Source organism: Ambystoma mexicanum, chromosome 10 (assembly GCF_040938575.1).
Source record: "Ambystoma mexicanum isolate Mex_15411 chromosome 10, UKY_AmexF1_1, whole genome shotgun sequence".
Classification (NCBI taxonomy): Eukaryota; Metazoa; Chordata; class Amphibia; order Caudata; family Ambystomatidae; genus Ambystoma; species Ambystoma mexicanum.
In genome coordinates this window covers 1,073,444,243-1,073,458,506 of record NC_090932.1, presented here as the reverse complement: position 1 = coordinate 1,073,458,506, position 14,264 = coordinate 1,073,444,243, and the positions used below count along the sequence as shown (strand labels likewise).

The 14,264-nt window shown below is 46.5% G+C and overlaps 1 long non-coding RNA gene across 1 annotated transcript in view; it reads left to right on the top strand.

The window, feature by feature from the left end:
• Positions 1–12,914, top strand: part of LOC138491979 (uncharacterized) — a 169,093-nt gene extending 156,179 nt beyond the window's left edge. Inside the window, exons 2-3 of the long non-coding RNA XR_011276117.1 lie at positions 11,863–12,056; positions 12,405–12,914. This is a non-coding gene — a long non-coding RNA (uncharacterized lncRNA). The remainder of the gene's footprint in view (positions 1–11,862; positions 12,057–12,404) is intronic.
• The last annotated feature ends 1,350 nt before the right edge of the window (positions 12,915–14,264 follow it).

The following is a 14,264-nucleotide window of genomic DNA, read 5'->3' as shown; positions in this document are numbered from 1 at the left end:
TGCGAGAGAGAGCGAACAGCACTCAAGCAGTCATATATATACATAATACATCAACATTTGCTAATGCTATTCGTCCCGCCCTTATACATGTCATACAGGCTAGGGTTCGGTAATTGACAGTTATGACACATCTTCATTTAGTCTAAACATTAGTTAATCTAGCAAAGGCTGCAGAGACACTTTTCTGTTATGAGGAACATGGAGCACTGGCACAGGAAGGATATCTTGTTGTTAGTAGAGAGACATTCCATACAACGTTATCTATTTGCTGTGGCTCATGCACATGAGCTAAGGGTCAGACAGTTCTCAGGCAGAAAATAACATCCTTCGTGAAGGAGCACCGCTAGCTGTATAATTCATGTTTAACTGCCTTTTACAACAGCGCTTGCAAGACAAACTGGCACCTGGGCTACTGATTAGGCGCGGCTTCTTCACAGCTTCAAGGCCTCACTGAAAGGGGAAACAATGTATTTCTGCACGGCTCTACATTCGTTCCTACGTTAGTATTTCAGAGTTCAAGCTGTGGCTTCGCACCGTGTGTGGATCTAAAGCATAGAATATATTTGCAAAGCGTTACAGAAAAGAAAATGGCCAGCATTTACAAATTGGACTCCCTGTGTTCACATTCATGTTTCTTAGTTTACAAGTTTGTCACATGATGCGATTTGCTTCTGGCCAACATACTATTCATACCATTCGGGCTATGTGATTACATTTTCGGTATAACAAAGTTATATGCCCTTGGAAAGCGCATTACAACATCAACAGCCTACTACTCCACTAGGATAGCTAACACCACATTGCTGGCTGTTTATAGCGATGTCCAGTGGAATTTGCTCCAGGAGGGCCTGCAAGAAGCCCCAGAGCCGACATGATCATGCCTTATGGCGGTTGTGTCGGAAGGGAGGCAGGTCAATCAGAACATCCTCAAAAATGCCCTCGAGGCTGCAGAAACAGCAGGACGAACACTGGGCCAAGGTACCCTGCTTAAAAGGCATGAAGGGCTAAAGAATTCGGGATTTAAACCTAAAACCCAGGCATACCTTATTGATAAGCCGGTTGAAGAAACAAACCTGGTTGGAAAGGCAGTTGATGAGGCCTTGGAGACAGCTAAAAAAAATAGTAACATGAAACCTTAAAGTCTCCAAACCAGATTACGCAAAGACCCTATCAGCAGCGAGGCGGTTGCTCTCGCCGCTCCTTTCAGGGACAATCCTGTCCACATTGCCCCCCCCTCTCCCACAATCAATACACAACGGGAAATACACCATGGCCCTCAGGACAAGGGGAAACTGCCAAGGGCCATTATCAGCAGAGAGGGCAGCGCCGTGGCAAAGGAAGGGGTAGAAACTCCACCCCAAGAGGATCCCTGCCCTCAAATCAAAAATGACTTGCCGGTCCGGGTCCCCTCCCGTGCCTCCCCAGTCGGAGGACGAATAACCCCTTTCTTTCATGCATGGGAGGGAATCACCACAGACCAGTGGGTGCTCAAGACCGTCGCCCACAGTTACTGCATCCAGTTCAGCTGGCCACCTCAATATCGACCACCAACGTCCATACGCTTATCGCCAAAACATCTGAAGATCCTACTGCAAGAGGTCTAGATCCTGCGAGAAAAGGGCGCGTTCAAGTTCGTTCCCATTCTACAGGAAAGCAAGGGTATTCAGTGTACTTCCTTGTACCCAAAAAGGATCTCACCATGCACCCTGTGCTAGACTTGCGCCCAGCGAACAAATTTGTCAAGCCACAAAAGTTCAGAATGACAACATTGCAAGAAGTAATCCCTCCACTTACACGGGGGGATTATATGGCAACATTGGACATGAGAGATGCATACTTTCATATTTCAATGCTGCCAGCGCACAGAAAATACATAAGGTTCATGATGGGGGACAAACACCATCAGTTTAAGGCCCTTCCCTTTAGCATTGCCTCAGCCCCAAGGGTATTTACAAAGGTGCTGGCGGTAGTAGCGGCTCACCTGCGCAGGCAGTCCATTCCATTCCAGTCCATCCTTACCTCGACAACTGGCTAATAACAGGGGATTCGTATGGAACATGCCTATCGAATGCCCAGAAGACGGTAGATCCACTGTTCATTCCGGCATTCTCAACCAACGAGAAGTCGTCCAGCCCAGACCCAGGCCAAGTCGAACAATTTCTGGGGGCTCTAATTTGGGCAGAAGACGGCCTCGTCTTCCCCTCCAACAAGAGGGTTTGAAATATGTTCTTCCAGATCCCTCACTATTTAGCCAATCGCGAGGTGACTGTACGCAAGGCCATGCGACTGTTAGGGATGGTGACCTCTTACATTTACTTAGTCCCACACGCATGTTTGCGCATGCGCCCCATGCAAGAGTGGCTCAATAGCCAATGGTGTCTGGCCAGCGGACAATGGGATGATCTAATAGTTGTCTCTGCAGCCCTGGTTCTCTCTCTCTGCAGTGGTGGTCAAACCTCTTACAGGGCAAAACCTTCACCACCACCCCCGCAGTACATGCCACTCTCACCACGCACGCATCTCTGATGGGGTGGTGGGGTTTCACCTCCTTCATCACACGATGCACAGCTTTTGGTCCCCAGTAATAGCATCCAACCACATAAACCTGTTGGAGTTGTTAGCAGTGTTCAAAGCCCTGATAGCTTTACAGACACAACTGCAGGGGACTCACAGACAGCACCACGGCCATGTATTACCTGAACAAACTGGGGGGCACACACTCTCCAGGGCTATCCAAACTGTCTCGGAACATATGGAACTGGGCTCTCAAACACAAGATGGTCCCCCTATCTCATCACTTTCCAGGGGAACTCCGTCTTCTGGTAGACGTGCTCCGCAGAGACTTCCCACTACCCACAGAATACGAATTGCCGATTACGCGAAGACATTGTCTCCAACGTCTTCACAAAATAGGGATTCCCAGAGATCGACTTCTTCGCAACTCTGGAGAATGCACAATGCCCAGATTACACCTCTGGGTACCCCCAGAACTGCTCCAAGAGGAACGGTCTCTGGATGGTCAAAGAAATGTGTCTACGCTACCTCCCCAAAACCCCCCCCCCCCCCCCCCCCCCCCCCAACTCCCCTGCTCAACAAGATGGTGCACAAGATGCACCAGGAACCAGTCACAATGATTATGGTGGCCTCATTGTGAGTCCGCCAACCCTGGTTCTCTTATCTGATGGCGATGTCAATCTCTCCTCCGATGAAGCTACCTTGCCCCTTCAACATGCGATCACAAGACCGGGGTGAAACACACCATCCATGCCCGCAAACTCTCATAGAGTTCGGGAACCTCGGACTTCCTCAGAGATGCATGGACATCTAGAACGCCGAACACCAGACATTGCTACTCCAATAAATGGAAACGCTTTATCTGGTGCAATTCCAAGAGCATCAATGCCATAGACTGCTTACCTACACATATTGTCTTATACTTGACTCATCTACTTGACTCGGGTCTGGTTTTTAATTCCCTGAAGGTCCACCTAGCTGCCCTTTCAGCTTGTACTACGTCCCAGAAAAAGGTGGTGTGGTGGGAGATCCCAGTGATCAAGGCTTTTATGGAAGGGGTTAAAAGACTTCATCCCCCTATTTCAAATCCCTCTCCAGGATGGGACCTAAATGTGGTATTTAACTAAACTAATGGGATCTCCCTATGCATAAGGCTAGCCTTAAAGCACTCACTTACAAGACCGTCTTCCTAGTGGCAGTCACTTCAATAAGAAGAGTTGGTGAACTACAGGCCCTTTCAGTTCAAGACCCATTTGTCACAATTCACAAAGACAAGGTGGTTCTGCACACCCACCCACGGTTTGCGCCTTAATTCATTTCTAAGTTCCATGTGAACCATTCAATAGAACTACCCACATTCTTCCAGAACCCCACTAACGTGGCATAAAAAAGCTTCCACACGCTTTATATGCGCAGGGCAGTCATCTATTATCGGGAAAGAACTAAACCACTAAGGAAAACAAACCAGTTTTCGTTTCAGTGGCAGCACATATAGAAGGGGACCCGGTCTCTAAATCAGCCATCTCAAAGTGGATTGTAAATTGCTTCACACTCTGCTATACTCTTGCCAAGAGAGATCAGCCCTTCAAGCCTAGAGCACACTCTACTCTGGGCACTGGGACTTCCATAACAATCATTTCAAATGTTCCTCTCGAGTCCATTTGCAAAGCGGCAACCTGGAGTTCTGTACACACCTTTACAAAACACTACTGCCTAGATACTCACTCTAGGTCTGACTGTCAGGTGTGATAAGCGGTACTAAGACATCTCTTTGCTACTGTTCCTTCTCACATCCCACCTCCAACTCTGGGTACCGCTCGCTATTTTATGGACAGCATGTGATTCTAAGCAGATTCACAAGCATCAGAAGACCTGCATTTCTTACCGTAATATAATTTCTAATAATTGAATCTGCTTCGATTCACATGCACCCACCCTTTTTCCCCGCTCAGAGTAGAAGGAACATAGACATCTTATATTGCACTGTTCAGTAATATCCTCTTCCTCGGAAGTAAGCTCTGTCTCCCCTCCTTCCCCTTCCTCCTCACCTTTAAACTTCGGTTTGAAATCCCTCTTCTTGCTCCTCAAGGATGGCTTCTCTCTTTTTTTTGTAGAAGATAAGGACGGGCACGGACGGACGCCACAGTGCCACTAGAATAGTGGGCTGTGGACGGATCCCCGTGCACGTCTGTTAAGGGGGAAAAAGCTGGGGAAAAAGCTGGAGGCATAAAAAACCCCTACACAGCATCAGATGTAATCGTAGACAGTTCCAATGAGATGCAGTTGAATGTAGACTCCGAAATCAGGAAAGGTACGTCCGATGGAGGAAATCCGGAAGTAGACTGCTCAGCAAGAAGACCGAGAGCTAACAGAGTTCCACAGTTAAGTAGAAGGGCAAACTGGACGGAAGTGTAAACCATGAAAAGGGCAACAGCGAAAACACAGGAGAAAGGTGAAAAGACAAGAAGGGCGAGGGAAAGCCATCGAAACGGTAGAATGAAGAGAGAGAAACTAGAAGGGAGCGTTACCAACACAGGAAAGCCTAACGTTGCAACGCGTCAGAAGGACGGATTACAAGGGTAAATACTTCCGGGGGTTGACTCGACTACGACGACTAGACCGGCAAGGCGCATTGTGAAAACAACATCCGGAACATCTAATGGCAGCCATTCTTCCAGCGGTCCCAGATACGCCACTTGCTCCGTCGCATGACATCTTACTACTTTCTCTCCTATCTGTTCTCACTCACGATAGTCATAAGGCTCCCTCACGGCAGATAAAACACAACCAGAGCGACCTCGACGCCTGAGGGAATTTGGGTACACTACACATCACGTTAGGGATAGTGTTACAAGCATGCCCATGTCGACGTCCCCTTTCGATTCTCGAAAGACAAGATGCAATACTCTGCGATTACCACTAGATGTCGTACTATGTACAAAGCATGTGAATCTAAGCAGATTCATAAGCATCGCAAATGCTATTACGGTAAGTAATGCATGTCTTATATAGTGATGCCACATGCTTCTCAGCACGGTACGCAATTCTATTCATCAACTTCTGAAGGATGAAGGACTGAGTTGGTATTATGAATGGCTGACTCAGCCTTGCTGCCAATCAGGCCTATGACGCAACAGTTGCCCGGGGTGATCAATTTACTCACTGAACTATTTTAACTGCTTGCTGAATTTGCGTAGAGCAGCCACACAAAGTACTGGGTGGAATTGAAACTCTTTGTATCGTGTGCTTAGTGTAGATGTACCCACAGTGCATGTCTTCCTGTTTGCCATGTGACTGGTGCAGATGGACACAGGTGTGTTTTTCCCAAGTGCTTAATGCTATGTAAAACGTTCCCAACATATTGCTAGATGATTTTGTGTTCTCCTTCTAATGTCCTCCGTAGCACCATGTGAATAAGCTATCAATCACTGTAAACAAACCACCTAATAATCTACTGGCTAAGCTGTTTGAACTCTTCTGTACCACTGATGGATCCAACAAAAGTAATCACAGGAGTGTGGAATCTACTTGTCCTGTAATCAAATAGATTTGTCACTAAAGGGTGCTAAATTGGAATTCCTGGAGCAGGTGCTAGAGGTAACTCCTGGGTTTCTGCAATTTCCTGTGAGCAGGAGTTTCTCATCATGACCTAGGAGCTGTTTGTTTGATGAATTAAATGTTAGGGTGATATATGCAATCAAGGCTCATAGTTGTTTTGGTATTTATTTTTGCAACATTTTGGTCTGTGTTGGTCTGTGTTTATCCGTATTTATGTATTTATATATGTATTTACCCACATTTATTATTGTATAGGATATTATAAGGATGCCCCTGCCCTCGTCCCCTCCCGCCCCAGCCCAGTGCAACCGAACACACCAGGAAAACGCCGGCAAGGAGGAGAGCTGAACCGCTGAAGCAGAAGCAGAACCCACAGGTTGGGAGACATGGTGCACCCCCGTGCCACAACAGTGAGGTTGCCCTAAACCAGCTGCCAATAGCAGGCCCATCCCCCAGTAGAGAGTAAGGCCGGGGGGTAGCGAGGCTCCCACCCTCCCCCACATTTGGCTGAAGAGTGCTGGGAGCACCAGCACTGTTACACGACACACAAGAATCAGTGAGGGAGGAGCCCCTCCCGCCCCCACATAACGCAGCAGAGATCTGAGGAGGGCCCAGCTGGAGCTAGTAGGTGCGGAGACCCCCAACCCATGTTAAACAACAAGGAGGGCTGCCGGTCCTGAAAAGGGATCCCCTGAAGGAGCGCACCGAACAGTATCTTTGGAGAAGATACAGATAAAGATACAGGCCTGTCCAGGGCCCAGGATGTGAGAAATAACCCCAGGTGCAGCTTTATCAGTAGCAAACCCCAGCCCAGGGGAGAGAAGGGACTGCATCTTAAGGGTCGCAGAGTCATACAGAGGAGTCCCACCCCAGAAGCTAAGATGGCGGATGAGGTGGGGGGCGCACAAGTATTGGGGGCCCTGGGAGACCTACAACAGAATATCCACGCAGTACTTGCAGAGCTGTGCACCTTCAGGGCAGAGGTCCAGAGGTCAATGAGGGTAATCACAGAAAGAGTAACTAAGGTGGGGGACAGGATTGAAGCACTGGAGCACACGCAAAGGGCGGCAGACATACTGGACGTGCAGGTGACCATGAGATTCCAAGAACTCAAGCGTAGGGACAGGGAGACCAGGCACAAGGTGGATGATATGGAAAATGGGGAACGGAGGAATAACCTGCATGTGAGGTCTCCCAGGCAAGGACACGGAGACGCCACAAGATCTTATGGTCCCTGCAGCTACTGATGCGCAAGCTATTAGGGGCCACGGAGACGAGGGAATTCAAATTTGACAGGGTCCACAGGTGCAGGGTCTGGAGGAGGCCCGCGCTCAGTGGTGGCTAAATGCCACTGTTATCTGGACAAGGAGGAAATCCTCCAAAAGGCAAGAGAAAAGGACACAATAGAATGGGAAGGAGCCCAGGTGACAGTCTATTAAGACCTATCGCTGTACACCGTAGACCAATGCAGGAAATGAAGGCCCTTAACAAAATGGCTCCAAGAAAAGGGGGTGAGCGATCGTTTGGGCTTTCCATTTGAGCTCAAGGAGGGAGATTGTTTTGCACCAGGGAGAGGAGGCAGACAACCTCCTTAAGGAACTGCAAACATCAATTAAGTGAACATTTCAAGAGCGCATTCGCCCAGCCCAAGGAATGCAGGAGAGAAGGGAGCTCGAGACAGCCCAGAAAGCCGAGGGCCCGGCACTCACCACCTCCAAAATTCACAGAAACAAGGATAAGTCAATGTTTTTTTTTTTTTTTTTTATAAAAAGGGCCCGTACACAAGGAGATGTACCCCTGCATGTTCAAGCATTGTGCAACCTAGGCATTTTCTCCCTCTTTAGGATTCTCAAATTTAGGTGGCTTCCACTGGTTTTAATTTGCTTGTATCTGCACCTCTTAAATTGCATTGTGAAACCTTGGCCTTTTCTCCCTCTTAAGGATTCTCAAATGTAAGTGGCTTCCACTGGTTTTAATTTTCTTGTATATGCACCACTAAAATTGCATTGTTTTAATGTGCTTGTATCTGCACCACTACCACTAACATTGCATTGTGAAACCTAGGCCTTTTCTCCCTCTTTAGGATTCTCAAATTTAGTTATGTCTTCTTTCCTGTCTTAGAATATCCTGTGCTTTTCTGCGCTCACATCCTGAGTGCCAACGTCTTGTCCCATAGCACTACTCACTTGCCTCTCGCTTTCTTGTCTGTCTACCCCTTGGATCCTCCCCCTCCTCTCCCACCTACTCTATGGTGCTCTGTCTCCCCCTATCTTTTCTAACTGCTTCTCTATCGACTATCCTGCTCACTTCACTAAGTCTGGCAGGAAGAAGTTTAAAAAGGACATCCTGGTCTCCAACCCAGGTCTCCCTATCGCTGACACCTACATCAGTGCCTCTTCCAAGGAAACTCTCACCAAGATCCCCTTTGTTGTTCCTTCACCAGATCTATGGACCACTCATATGGTCTCTGTGCTCTCTCCTTTCTCCTCTTCTCCCATTAATGGTGGCACTCGTTGGGACGCCCTCCTGGCCCACTTCCTATCCTCTAAGGTCATCATTAATGTCTACTCTAATGGGACAGTCTTGGTCCAAGGCCTTCAGGGCAACCACCATCTCTTTGATAGACGCTTTCCGCGCCTCATCAACTTCCTTTCTTCTCCTGATCCTATCCAAAGGTCACTGGGAACACAGTCAGCCCACCCTCATGGAGCGGGAGTCAGTCTGAATCAAGCAAGCCAATACAGACAGACAGAATGCAGACACGCAGCTACCGGGGTTGGTATTTAATTTGTCTAGTGTAATCTTAACTAAGGACGAAGAACGATGTCTTAACAAAGGCCTGAACTTTGTAATATCCAAATATCACAACCCTTTTGAATTTAGGTTGGAGTTCAGTGCATTCATGCGTAAGATACACTTAAGAGAATTTTTTGAAAACCAACCAGCGAGTCCACAAATTAATTGTAGTGGATTAAGGAATCCCTCCACTTGGTGTCCACCTCACCATACAAATTCTCCAGAATCGGTGATTTTTGAAAAGATTTTACAGGAATTGAAAAAACTTGAGACTAAAGGTATCCCTAAAAATTCCAATTTGAGTCAACAAGAAATTTCCATGTTGCAGAGCCTAGGTAAAAATGAGAAAATTGTCATCCGCCAGGCCGATAAAGGAGGGGCGATAGTCCTTTTGAATAAAAAGGACTACATTGAAGAATGTCAGACTATTAGCAGATAACATCAGCTATAGTAAAATTGATCAAGATCCTAGTCCTCCCTCACTAAAATGATAAAGGAGAAAGTTGACAAAGCTGTCGATTTGAAACAGATTAGCAAACAGGAAGGGAATATCTAACAAGAGAGACAGCAAGAATTCCTTTCTTTTACATCTTACCTAAAATCCAGAAAGATCTGGTGAGACCCCCTGGAAGACCCATCGTGTCTGGGGTGAATTCCATTTTGGAACCCTTATCAAAATTTGTAGATTTCTATTTACGTCCATTCGTAATGAAAATGAAAAGCTATGTCCAAGACACCAGAGATGCTATTGGGAAAATTGAAGGGTTGAATTTTGATGATACCCAGGATATACTCATTTGTTTGGATATTCAATCCCTTTATACAAACATCCCGCAACGAGCCACTCTTGAAGTGGTGGAGGAGACCTTGCTCCAACGTGAGGATAATCATCCTGTGAGTAACGCCTTTATTTTATGATGTGCGAAAACAGCGTTGACAAACAACTTTTTCCAATTTATGGGCCACAATTCTATCTACAGATTGAGGGCACAGCCATGGGTGCTGCCATGGCTTCCAACTTGGCCAATTTGTATGTAGACATGGTTGAACAAACAGTGATTTATTCGGAAATCAATCCTTTCAAACAACAAATTACACAATAGCTAAGATACATCGATGATGTGTTTATGTTATGGCATGGTTCAATGGATGAAGCCAATAACTTCCTGGTGTGGTTAAATAATCAGAATAGATATCTGAAATTTACAGCTACCATGAGTTCCATGGAGGTGAACTATTTAGATCTGACAATTTACCAACACAATAACCAACTATGGGTAAAACCGTTTGTCAAGAGTACCGATAAAAATGCTTTACTGCATTATAGAAGCCATCATGCGAAGCATGTTCGGGACAATTTGCCTTTTGGACAATTTCTTCGGTTGAAACGTAACAGCAGTACTAAACAGGACTATGAAGTTGGGGCCAACATATTAATGGACAAACTGATTGACAGGGGTTACCCTAAAAATGTCATTAGGCAATCCGCCAAACAAGCTTTTAACAATAACCGGGAAGCTCTTCTGGAAAAGAAAAAGAAAGACACTGCTAAACAAGATACCCCATTGGTGTTTGTTAATACCTTTAGCAATATGTCCTATAAAGTGAAGAACATCATACGTAAAAATTGGAAAAAAACTATGAACAGCCCATTCCCTTTGATAGCCTTTAAAAAGAGTACCAGCATTCGAAATCTTGTAATGAAGAATGATGTACAAAAGGAGGCTAATAAAGATGTCGCCCAAAGTACGTTGTGGGGTCTGCCACGAGTAATGAGTCATCATCCTTGTGGTGAATGTGTTATGTGCCCTCTTACCAAGACGATGACCTCTGTGAATTTGGCTCTTCCTTCAGAATGGGTCTTAAAAGAACATACAAATTGCAAAACGGAAAATGTTATTTATATGATTAAATGTCCATGTGACCTAATTTATATAGGCAAAACTAACAAAGTGCAAGACTCGTATGATCGAGCACAGGAGTTGTTTAAAGAATCATATTGACAAAGCTCCTCTAGTTAAACATTTCGATGAGAAAGGACATACATTCTCTGATTTCCAATGGTGTATATTGAAAAAGATCAGAGGTAGATCCCAAGACGAAATCAACAGGAAATTGATTAATCTGGAGCAGAAGTTAATTTTCCTCAGTAATAGTCATATTACAGGTTTGAAAGAGAATATTGAGTGGCATAACATTAGATAAGACTGCTACAGGTCCCGGTGTAGGGCTCTATAGGTCATTGGAGTGTTGCACTTTCTGTTGATACCCTCTGAGGGGAAGGATCTATTCCTATGCCTAAAAATGAAGAACGATTTAAACTGTTGTAATGTGATGGTTGTTCTAATTTTTGAACGGGCTTGCTTGAGTCAGACTGACTCCCGCTCCATGAGGGTGGGCTGACTGTGTTCCCAGTGACCTTTGGATAGGATCAGGGATGGAACTGGTTTCTGCATGCTGGGGGTAAGAGTTACACCATTAGCCCCCTTTGCGACATGGCGTGTTTGTGTGTTTATTCCTCGTTACCCATATATCGGGTTATTGTCTTTTTGAGCTCCTGGTGGCAGGTTGAGGTGGCACTTTATTGGCCCACGACACTTGGCGTGTTCCTTGAGAGCCTTGTTTTCCCTGCGTTGATTGTTGCCAGGCAACCTGACCTTCCATGGGTGTGTGTGTTTTTTTCATGCCCGACTCTGGCGGGCGTTGCGACGTATGACGTCACCACGCTATATTTAGCGCGATGACGTTATGACGTCGCACCAGTCACCCACAATAGGCTTTTCTGAACGGCCGAGCGCCGTGATTGTAGTGGATGTGTCCGCTGGTTGCTGCGTTTGGACCCCGGCGGTTTGCATTTCTTTGCGGGTAGTACAGCTATCCCTAAATAGGTTAGTGCCAGGATAGACTGTTCTGGTATTATGAGGCCAGAGTTATGGATTTTCTCGCTGACATTCTTCACCGTGTTTGGGCTCACTCAGCTCTTATTTATTTCAGAACGAGAGGACCATCATTTTGATAGAGGGAAGAGGTTCGATTTCGACGGGCACTGTATTCAATGCATATTGGAGGGTTTTTGGAACAGCCTGATATAGGCACCTGAAGTCGTACAGGAAGTCACAAGGGGGACACTGTCGCCGCATCTTTGATTGTTGTTGTGTCCAGGAGAATTTCGGCTTGGACATCCTAGGGTGAGCAGCTTTTTATAATATCAAATATAGCTCCACTGTCAATGGATATGCTACAACCCCTGATGTTTAGGGATTGGCTCTGTCGCTATAAATTTGATAGACTATAGTGTAGCTTGTTGATAGACGGTTCATGGTACTCAATATTGTTTTGTACCTGCTTTAGTAGTGAAGAGTCAGAATGGGTTTGGCTTGTTAGGTCCAAGACATAGATTTCTTGGTGCAACTGTTCAGGTATATGATTTACTGTATACTTGACACCCTTTTGGTGATGAGGGTTCGGCTATGGTGAATAACTACACAAATAATGCCCGTATCAGTGATACGTTTGTTTTTGTTTTTTATCCTTAGAGATAGCAACTGGTGTAAGAATATGAAGATTCTACCTTAAGCAAAGGACTACTACTGCCCCTGATGAATGTCCGTTTACTTTGAACACAGAGGACTGAAACTTATATAAGTTGGGCTTATTCACACAATGGGAAATGTGATTTATTGAGTTGCCATTAGTGTGGTGTGCTGATTGAATATTTCAGCATATGTGTTTTGATACTGTGAGGTGGAGTGATTTTAACATGTATATGACTATGTGATGTGTATATGTCTTTTAAACAATGTTTTTTGTATTACTTGTGCTGAACAATAGATTAATATATTAAAAAGGATATTTTGTTAAGAATATGTTTTCTGATGATTACCTAGAACACAGAATGCAGCCTATTTTTGTTAAGCGGCTGTTTTTAGAAATTGCTATCTGAGGGTAGGTTGTTTATTGTTCCTTCCTCGGTCTCACTGAGACATGGTTTACGGCCAGCTATGCCATCAGCTTTGACACGCTCCTACCAGATGGGTACAAGATCCTCTCCGCGCACAGGCCCAACCGTTCTGATGGGGGTGTTGCCCTTTTCTTCCCTGAGTGGATTCCTGCCTCGGTCACTCCTACGCAGGCCTACTCCTCTTTTGAATGCCTCGTCTGCAGGCTCTCTCTCCCTCTCCCCTAGCCATTCCATTACTGTGGCTATCTATTGGCCAACTGGTCAGATTTCTTCCTTCCTCTGAGTGGGTGGACCTCTCCTCCTCACTCCTAGCCTCAACTCCTCCTCCTTCGAGACTTCAACATCCACCTGGATGCCTCCTGTCCCCCCTCTGGACTCTTTCACGACCTCTGCGATCTCTCTCTCACTCACCATTCTCCCCTCTGGCCCGACTCATTCTGCAGGGCACACTCTCAATGTTCTGATCTCTTTAGACCTTCCCCTCTGTCCCTCTCTCCGCTCCTCTCTCCTGGAGTGATCACTTGCTCCTATCCTCCCACCTCACCCTCCCTACCCCGTAGGCCAAGCCACCTCCGTCACTGCCACCCACCTTCTCGGTCATCCGACCCATGAAGCGCGTGTCAGTTGAGGTTTTCACCGCCACCTTCTCACCCCCTCTGGCTGACTCTCACCCTGACACAGCCCTCACCACGCTCCACTCTTCTATATCTGATACTCTTGATATCCTTGCCCCTGTCATGAGAATTCGCCTGAAGCCCAAAGTCGAGTGTAATTCCTGGTATGACTCAGACCTCGTCACCCTAAAACGCAAGTGTAGGGTGGCCGAGAGGAAATGGCGTGCCTCAAGTTCATCCTCTAACAAACTAGCCTGCCTCCTGCTGCAAAGGCAATACCGGCTCACTGTCCTCACCAAGAAGAGAGCTCATATCCAAGCCTGTGTCTCTGCGGCATGTAACAACTCGGCTGAACTCTTTAAAATCTGCAAGGAGCTGGCCAATCCTGCCGCAGTCTCTACCTCTCCTGTCCCTTCCCAGGCCCTCTGCACGGCACTGGCTTCTCACTTCATTTCTAAAACTCAGGACATCCTGTCCTCACTCTCCTCCTTTTGCCTCCCTCCCGCTATTCCCTGCTCCTCCTCTGTCCCTTCTGCAACCACCCCTCCTCCCTCCTTCTCGGCCTTTCCCCTTTTCTCTGCAGATGAGGTTTCTAGACAAGTCCGATCTATGAAAGTCGTCGAAACAGGTTCACCCCTGTTCCTCCAAAACTATCAAGGACCACATGGACTCCCTGGCTCCTGTCCTGGCTGATTTCTGCAATCACTCCTTCGCCACAGGAGTCTTCCCTTGCCCCCTGAAGCACTCCCTTGTGCACCTTCTTCTTAAGAAACCCTCTGCCCGGCTAACTATCGCCCAATCTCCATCACCCCCTTCCTGGG